Source organism: Rosa rugosa, chromosome 3 (assembly GCF_958449725.1).
Source record: "Rosa rugosa chromosome 3, drRosRugo1.1, whole genome shotgun sequence".
Classification (NCBI taxonomy): Eukaryota; Viridiplantae; Streptophyta; class Magnoliopsida; order Rosales; family Rosaceae; genus Rosa; species Rosa rugosa.
In genome coordinates, this window is record NC_084822.1 from 21,609,581 (window position 1) to 21,618,141 (window position 8,561).

The 8,561-nt window shown below is 36.0% G+C and overlaps 1 pseudogene; it reads left to right on the plus strand.

Moving 5' to 3' along the window:
- The window catches only part of LOC133737430 (glutamate receptor 2.8-like), a 33,154-nt pseudogene extending 31,568 nt beyond the window's left edge, over positions 1–1,586 (plus strand).
- The last annotated feature ends 6,975 nt before the right edge of the window (positions 1,587–8,561 follow it).

The following is an 8,561-nucleotide window of genomic DNA, read 5'->3' on the forward strand; positions in this document are numbered from 1 at the left end:
ATAGTTTCAATTTTGACTTAACTCTATGGAGTTTCAATTAATTTCTTTTGTTCCATTCGACAGAAATTGTTGTTGGAGATACAACAATTAGAGCAAACAGATCCTTGTATGTTGACTTTACAATGCCATACAGTGAATCTGATGTAGGAATGGTTGTGCCAATCAGTGACAGCAAAAGCAAAAATGCATGGATTTTCATGCAGCCTTTGACATGGGGCCTTTGGTTGACAACTTTGTGTTTCTTCATCTTTATTGCTTTTGTTGTCTGGGTGTTGGAACATCGAATAAACGAAGATTTTCGGGATCCTCCTTCACATCAAGTTGGAACAAGTTTCTGGTTTTCTTTCTCAACCATGGTTTTTTCACATAGTAATTATCTATGACCTCTCTAGCTAATTGTGAATTTGAATTCATAATTTGTTTTTTTTCCTTCAGACTTGAATATTGATTGATTTTTAACAACTTTTTGTACACCTTTAAAATTTACTTAACGTACAGGGGAGAAAGTGGTTAGCAACTCAGCTAGATTTGTGATGACTGTATGGGTATTTGTTATGCTCATAGTGACACAAAGCTACACAGCTAATCTATCATCACTATTAACAGTCCAACAACCCCAGCCCACTGTTACCGAGTTAAATGATCTTTTAAGGAATGGCGATAATGTCGGCTACAGCAAGAATTCTTTTGTTCGTGAGGTCTTGATTGAAAAGGGTTTTAAAAACAGGGTCAAAGAAATTACATTGATGGAAGATGGTGACAAAGAACTCACAAAAGGTACTGCAAAGGGTGGTATTGCTGCTTTTGTTGGTGATACCCCAGCCTTGGAGTTTTTTCTTGCAAAGTACTGCTCCAAATACATCATGGTTGGACCTATCTCCAAAATTAATGGGTTTGCCTTCGTAAGAATTTTCTCTCCTCGTACTGTTTTTGTTATCGTTATGCAAGGTTTAAAAGTCCTAAAAGTGGAATCTTATAGTGTCAACACTCATGTGTAATCCCTTTTTTTTTTTAATGTGACTTTGTAGGTGTTCCTTAAAGGTTCACCTCTTGTAGTTGATATGTCAAGCGCAATCCTAAATGTGACCAAAGGGAAGAAGATTATGAAGATTGAAGCCAATTGGATTAAGAAAGAAAACAATTGTCAAGGTTCAAGTTCCAGCAATATCTCTGGCCCCAACAGTCTTGGCCTTAATAGCTTATGGGGACTATTCCTCATTGCTGGGATCGTTTCTGTATTCTCTCTTCTCATTTTTTTCACTTCCTTCATTTACAAGCACAAGCATGTCTTGATGTCCCCGGATTCAACAGCTTCTACATGGAGAAGGATTCGTGCCATATTTGAAACTTTTGATGATAGAGATGCCAGCTATTATATAGTTCTACAAGTAGTCAACATTTGAAGAAGTTCAGTGGTGTTGGCGATCATGGACCAAATGCATCACTGGCTAGCAACTGGCCAGAAACTCCATTCAGCTATACAAACCATGGTTTCTGATTCTGTATTTGGAGGTCAACAAACACCATCTACTAATGTAGCATCTCCGGAACCAGTTGCAACTAATAAGCTTGCTATCACTCTTTAATAAATGCATGCATCGAAGTGAAGGAAAGAAAAAGAAATAATTAAAATTCTGAACCATGCATGTGTGGATGTTGATTAATTGCTATGTTGCTTGGCTTATGTTAATAAACGAGTTTGTGTGTGTTACATAATTCATATCATTGTCACATTTGTTCAAGTCTATATCCCAAGACAACTAGCTAGGAGAAGAAGAATGTTTAAGCTCTAAACTATCACTACTACACAAAGTGAATCAGACAACAGTCAAAAGCCTGTTGTCTGAATGAAAATGGAGAAGTTGTAAACTGGCGTGCCGTCTGATCTCCCCCATCAGACAACATTCTTTTTTAATTGTCTCTCTGGTCATTCACACAACATTTGTACCTAAATATGTGTTGTCTAAATTTACCAAATTTCGATTCATGACAGTAGTCTGTTGTCGGGTATGAACTCAGACAACAGCTTACTGCCGGGGTGTTGAGTGAAATTCACCAAGCACAACAATCTTTCCAAGCCAATGTTGTCTCCTAAATATCTTCAACGGCAATAATGTACGAGACCTGATATGTGAAGTAAACATCAAACAAGCATTTTTGATTACCAGATGTTGTGTCAAATGCATTACAAATATCAATTTGCTCGAAATAGTGTTGTCTTGAATGAACCTCAGACTACACTTTCGATTACCTAATGTTGTCTGCATCTTATCTAAGATAACAATTATATGGATTCCGGTGTTGTCTGAAATTCAATTAATATGACTATCTCTTGGATGCATGTGTTGTACCGGATGAATTTCAGACCACACATTTTATTTTTCTTGTTGTCCGAATTAACGTTATATAACAAGTTTGAGGATGCCAATGTTGTCTGAATGTTATTTAAGATAACATTGACGTTGATGCATTTGTTGTCTTGAATGAACCTCAGACCACACTTTGCTGGATGCCAATGTTGTCTGAATAGTTTTAAGGTGACAAGTTGCTAGATAATGTTGTCTGAATTTTCCTCGGACAATATGTGTTATGTCTGTTGTGTGATAGTTTGCATTACAACAATTACTAATCCTATACATGTTGGAATCGAATCTGCACAATTGATATGGAAATAGGCTGATATGAAATTCGAAGTTCCAATGTCATTTACTACATTCTCATACATCATTCTCACAAATCTTACATTATCAATTCAAAGTACTAGCATCAACTCATGTCCAACCAAATCTAAAGAACAAAGTCTCAACTAAACTAAAAAAATGCTTACATATGTCTTTGACTAATACCCGATATAATCGACTCAAAACACACTCCCCTATTTCACATTTTTGGTACAAGATACTTTTCATTGCAAAAATATAACTCAAGGCCAGACCTTTCATTGCAGGGCCTTCTAAAAGAAAGAGAGAACAAGGTCCATATGTACAGTAAAGGGTTGAGTGTCCACGGAAAGCTGCATAGCAATAGGGGGAAAAAGATATATCAATAAGCCTTCAGCTTTATACCATTCAATTTAAAGAGCACCCAGAATAAGCATTGAAGCAAGATTACAAATCACTGTCAAAAGCAAAGAGTACGGAGGTTAGTATCGGGCGTAATATCTACATGAATTAATTTAAAACTTATATTATTCATTGTGACATCTTACTGGAGTCATTCAAAAATATAATACAGAAATCAACACCATCAATTCTTGACCAAGGCTGTGGCCCAATTTCAGAAAGATGAACTGGGTTGTGTCTCTTATTTATTTTCTTTTGGCAATATTAATTTTAGAAATCACAAAAAAGCTATAGTATTTTGTTCATACATGCATGCATTTAAAACAATTATATATATATATATATAGAGAGAGAGAGAGAGAGAGAGAGAATACAGAACAACTAGCAAATTCTCCAAGTTAAGACGATAAGCAGTTTAAGTATGATCACAGTCAACATGAGAAAATGTCAAGGAACACACCTTCATAAATGGTCGATCACGACTAGGAAATGAGTCAATGAAACTCTCTTTCAGAAGTAGTGACACCTCTAATTGAAGTGTGTGTTAGATCTACAGCACTTAATTTGATTATTTGGTAAATCAAGTACATGATCATAGTATGAATATGCCTATACATAGTGTTCACTGCATCTGCAAGTTGACAATTTTCACATTCAATCGGAATAGGCTATTTGATCTGCATTTTATTCTGTACAACATTAGGACCCAAACAACTGGTATATGCAAGATGCCAAGGTTCCATAAACTGACACTCCTCCATGATTATATATGCCTATCCCCGTGAAACTTTACGTCACAAAGTAAAGCATAGAAATGTGCCTATCCCCATGAGTTGGAAAACTAGCAATATTAGCCAACTCTACTCTGTAAATATAGCCTAAATACAGAACATTGCAGTACATTGCCAGAATGTCATATATAGCCTAAATACATCAGACAAATATCATTATCGTGGAATTCACCTTATTGTCATTCGATTGTACATTTGTAATTGTGTGTGAACGAAGATTAGAGCAAAGAGAACCCAAGTAAGTTCTTAAGACTCCTAGGAAACCTTTGGCAGCTTCAACCTACACACAACAAATAAAGGCATTAATGAAAAGAAAGGCAATACTATTGTGGTGCTACTGCTAAGTTTTTCTTTCTTCTTTCTTTGGTGTTATTGTTGGTATATCTAGTGAGTTCTTCTCCATGGATATCTTTTCCACTCTGTAGATTTTATTTTTAATCAGTAATAATCTGCACCTTCAAAACCCAAAAAAAGAAGAAAGAAAAAAAAGGTAGTGTAATCTTTGACAAATTCATTAATTGGCCCGGTACTAGGACTATGCAAAGTAAAACAGTCATTGTACATAAACATGAATATTGGATATTTGCAATTTCACCATTTCAAGTTTTCTCAAAATATGTTGACACCAGAATGATGCTCAACTATCACAGGACCAAGCTTGTCAGTAATGATGAAATATAGCAGACTTACTAATCAGGACTCAAACATGGTTGAATTGCTTTGAACCAAACTATATCGTTTATGACATTAAAATTGATGTTCAAGATAGATATTTGTACTATGAATACCATGGAAAATTAGAACCAAAGTAGCTACTTAGTGGACCAGTGATGAAGTGCAAACCAATACTTGACCAAAGCCGTATTAGCATTAAAAATGCTAAAAAAATGCTAAATACAGCCAAAGAATCTCCCAACATCGCATAGAAATCTTGACCAAGGATGGTGACATTCACAAAAACTAATTTCCAATATAATTAGATGCAATATAATCCCAAATATTCAACCGCAATCCTGAATCCATCTGTAGGTGCACTTTACCATTACATCAAATATCCCTATTTCCACTAACATCCAATTTGCAAAAAAAAAAAAAAAAAAAAAAAAAAAAAACCAGACGACTTAGAAAATTCTCTAATTTCATCTTCCTTTTACTTAAATCAAAAACAGAATGTGAAGCAAGACCCAGTTCCATTTTCTCTATAAAATCCAACCAAGTGCGAAACCAAAATCAGAAGAAGAAGATGAAGACAGACAAGAGGAGAAGAACAGAGACAATTCACTTGAACAAGAAGTGGAGTCTTTACCCCTAGACTTCCTAAACACCACCCAATTCATGTTCTGCAGAAAAGCTGAACAAATAAAAAAATAAAAAAAACCAGAGCGGCAAAAAGTTGCTCCATTAGCACTTGTATCAGCATACTCATCATATTCAGATTCAATTGCCAATAGTCGAAGATCACGTAAATCCAACGGGGTACCAGAGATTGTCCATGCCTCACTGCGAAGCAAAAGATAAAAGGTCAAAACAGACAATGTCTACACCATATTGGCCTGAAGATTGTAATACAAAGAGCACTATCATATATATACATCCTGCCATCTTTCCAAAATTTAATTCTGAAAAACCAAAAGAAAAAAAAATCTCATAATGTAAATTGTGGGATTGTGAACCGAGTTAAAAGGCCTATGTAAATTGTGAACTTGCCTGATGGGGCAGTATAACCAGGTTGGTAAGGCTGCATCAAAAGAACTTTTTCATCATAGAGAACACAAACTGTGCAATTCATGACTGGAGAAGATTCAAATAAACCATTTGAAATCATCAAAGTTACCAGAAAATGGTCACATGCTAGAATAAATTACATAGATGCTAGTTAATTGATATGAAAAAATATATTCTCATGATACATCGAATCGCAATAAAAGAAGTGGGAAAGCATGACAATGATAGCTTCTAAATAAACGAAGCTGCTTTACTTATATGAATATAAGGAATTTCCAAAATTACTAATCCCTAACTTAGAAATGGAATCAAACAGATTTTATAAAAGATCATGAAAATGACACTTGCATATGCAAAGGAATGAAAGCATTCTAGCGAATTACCTGACGACAGATTTCACAAATGATATCTCCCTTCTCATTGCACCACCTATGGACAGATTTTCTATGAGCATTCTGGAATTGTAGAAGAAACAGTTAGAGGCTTGGATAAAAGATTTATATCAAACGATTGATTTGTAATACAACAAGGCAGTGCAATTGTTCAGTAAATATAGGACAAAAAGCATAATATCCAGTGGATAGCGAAAAACAAAAGGAGAAATAAAATCAGGAAGAAAAGTACATGAGCTAAGATCCTTCAGCATAACCAAAACATAAAGAAAAAGGAAATAAACAGCAAATTTCAGATAGTACCTCAAGCCCACAAAACTGATTCCAGAATAAAAGATGACACTAACTACCAGGGAGAAAAGAATATGTGAACTAACAACAACCAAACTAAAATGCTCAAGAACAACCTACTTCAAGAATTTATCTCTTGAAAGTCTGAGTTACTGACCGATTATTGTAAACGAATTCCAAATTTAAAGTCAAAGGAATCAAAAGAACGTGAAGCAAGACCCAGTTCCATTTTCTCTGTAAAAGTTCAACCAAGTGCGAAACCAAAATCAGAAGAAGAAGATGAAGACAGACCAGAGAAGAGGAAGAAAGACAATTCACCTGAACAAGAAGTGGAGTCTTTACCCCTGGACCTCCCTAACACCACCCAATTCACGATCTACAGAAAAGTTAAACAAATCAATATTTTATAACTAGAACAAGCAATGACATCAACATCTCAAAATCTCAAACTCGAATAAAACCCAAACCCAATCATACCCAACAAACCCAAATTGAAAATTTCCAAACCCTAATCAAACAAAGGCCCTATTAAAGAGGGATATAGTACCTGTAGACTAATCAATTATCTAGCTCAACCGTAGTTGATGCGGTCTTAAGTTTCGGCGACTTCGAGCTGAGGCGGCGGAGAGAGTAAACCACCGGACCAGGTAGCGACTTCGAGCTGGGGCGGCGGAGAGAGAGTGAGAGTGAGAGGCGGAGAGAGAGTGAGGCAAGAGCGAGAGAGAGTGAGAGCGAGAACGAGAATGTATCGATTTCACTCTCGATAGGCTGGTGAGATGGTGAGAGCGAAAGGGAGGGAGAATGACCTAATTTTTTTCAACCAAGGGAGGGAAGTTTTTGGTTTTGATACGACCAAGGGAGGGAATTTAGCTAGATAGGGATTTCAGGATTTGTGTTTTGGCTACAAAAATAAATGTAAAATAATTTTTTTTTGTTTTTTCTGATTTCTCAGACAACACATGTCCTAGTAACTGTTGTCTTAAAGTTGTCAATTTCACCAAATTTCAATTGATTACAATGTGTTGGCTGAGTTTGAGAACAGACGATAAATATAGCTAATATGTCGTCTGACTAACTCAGACGACACCAAAATGTCGTATGTCGGCTGTTACATGTCGTGTGATTCACTTTGTGTAGTAGTGTATGTATGTCACGTCGCTTATCTTAATTTTAATTACCAGTTTACTAGTCATTTAGACAGTGAAACGATGATTATTTACCCTATCCCTTTCGTTTTGGTACATTAGGGGCTTTCAAACTATTCTTGTGAAAACTTTATTCACGAAAATTGTAAAGGACGTTGAACCTAGTCCGTGGACATGTAGTACGTTCAAATCGGAGTTCGTATGAAGAAGTTATGGTCTAGAAACTAAAATTACCATTTCCGAAGTATAAATAGAAATGATTTTCCACTTAGGTTAGTTTTCCTTTGAGAATCACCAAACCCTAACTTACGTTGCCTCTCAACACAACTCGTTTCCCGACCTGACCCACGCCTCCACCCGAACTCTAACCCATTAATATCTCCACCATCCGGCCACCTGATGTCGCACCACCGCCTGTGCTTTGGAGCCCTCACTGTCACGCCCCAAAATTTAGAGGTGAAAACTGTACTTTTATTAAGTCAAATTGAACTAAAGAAAAGCTTCAAAATACACATTAGTTAATTTGAGAATAAAAACTTTAAATAAAAAAAATTAAAAAAAGTAACGGAAACTCCATTCTAAAATCTAGAACAATCTTAAACAAGAAACTTGAATTTTATTCTAGGGAACGCCAACCCAACCACTAGCTGCTACCAAGTCTTCTAAGCATTCAATTCATCTTCAATACCTGGAACCACAACAAACTACTAATGAGATATAAACTCAGTAAGTAACTATAACACACCACGTATAACAAATAGGAAGGCATTCCATACTTATATACAATATAGTAAAATGCATGGTACATGGAGTGCACTCAAAACAAATCAACTGAACTTTCTAGGTCCCTCTAGACACACCATACCAGTGAGACCCAAATTTATCAGAGGTGGAAGACAGACATCACCCATCAATGACGAACCCACTATGTGGGCCATATAACAGACAATGCAAAACCTGCAAACACAAAACAGTGCATAATTTGCACTTACAGAACATATTTCTACCTAGACAGCCTACTGGTATTGATATGCCAAGAGAGTACCTAGCAGAAATCTCTTTCAAAACTTATCAAATTTTGCATGATGCACATGTACTAGTATAAGACAAAGCATTCACAACAGAAACAAAAATGGTCCACTCAAAATCGTAAGT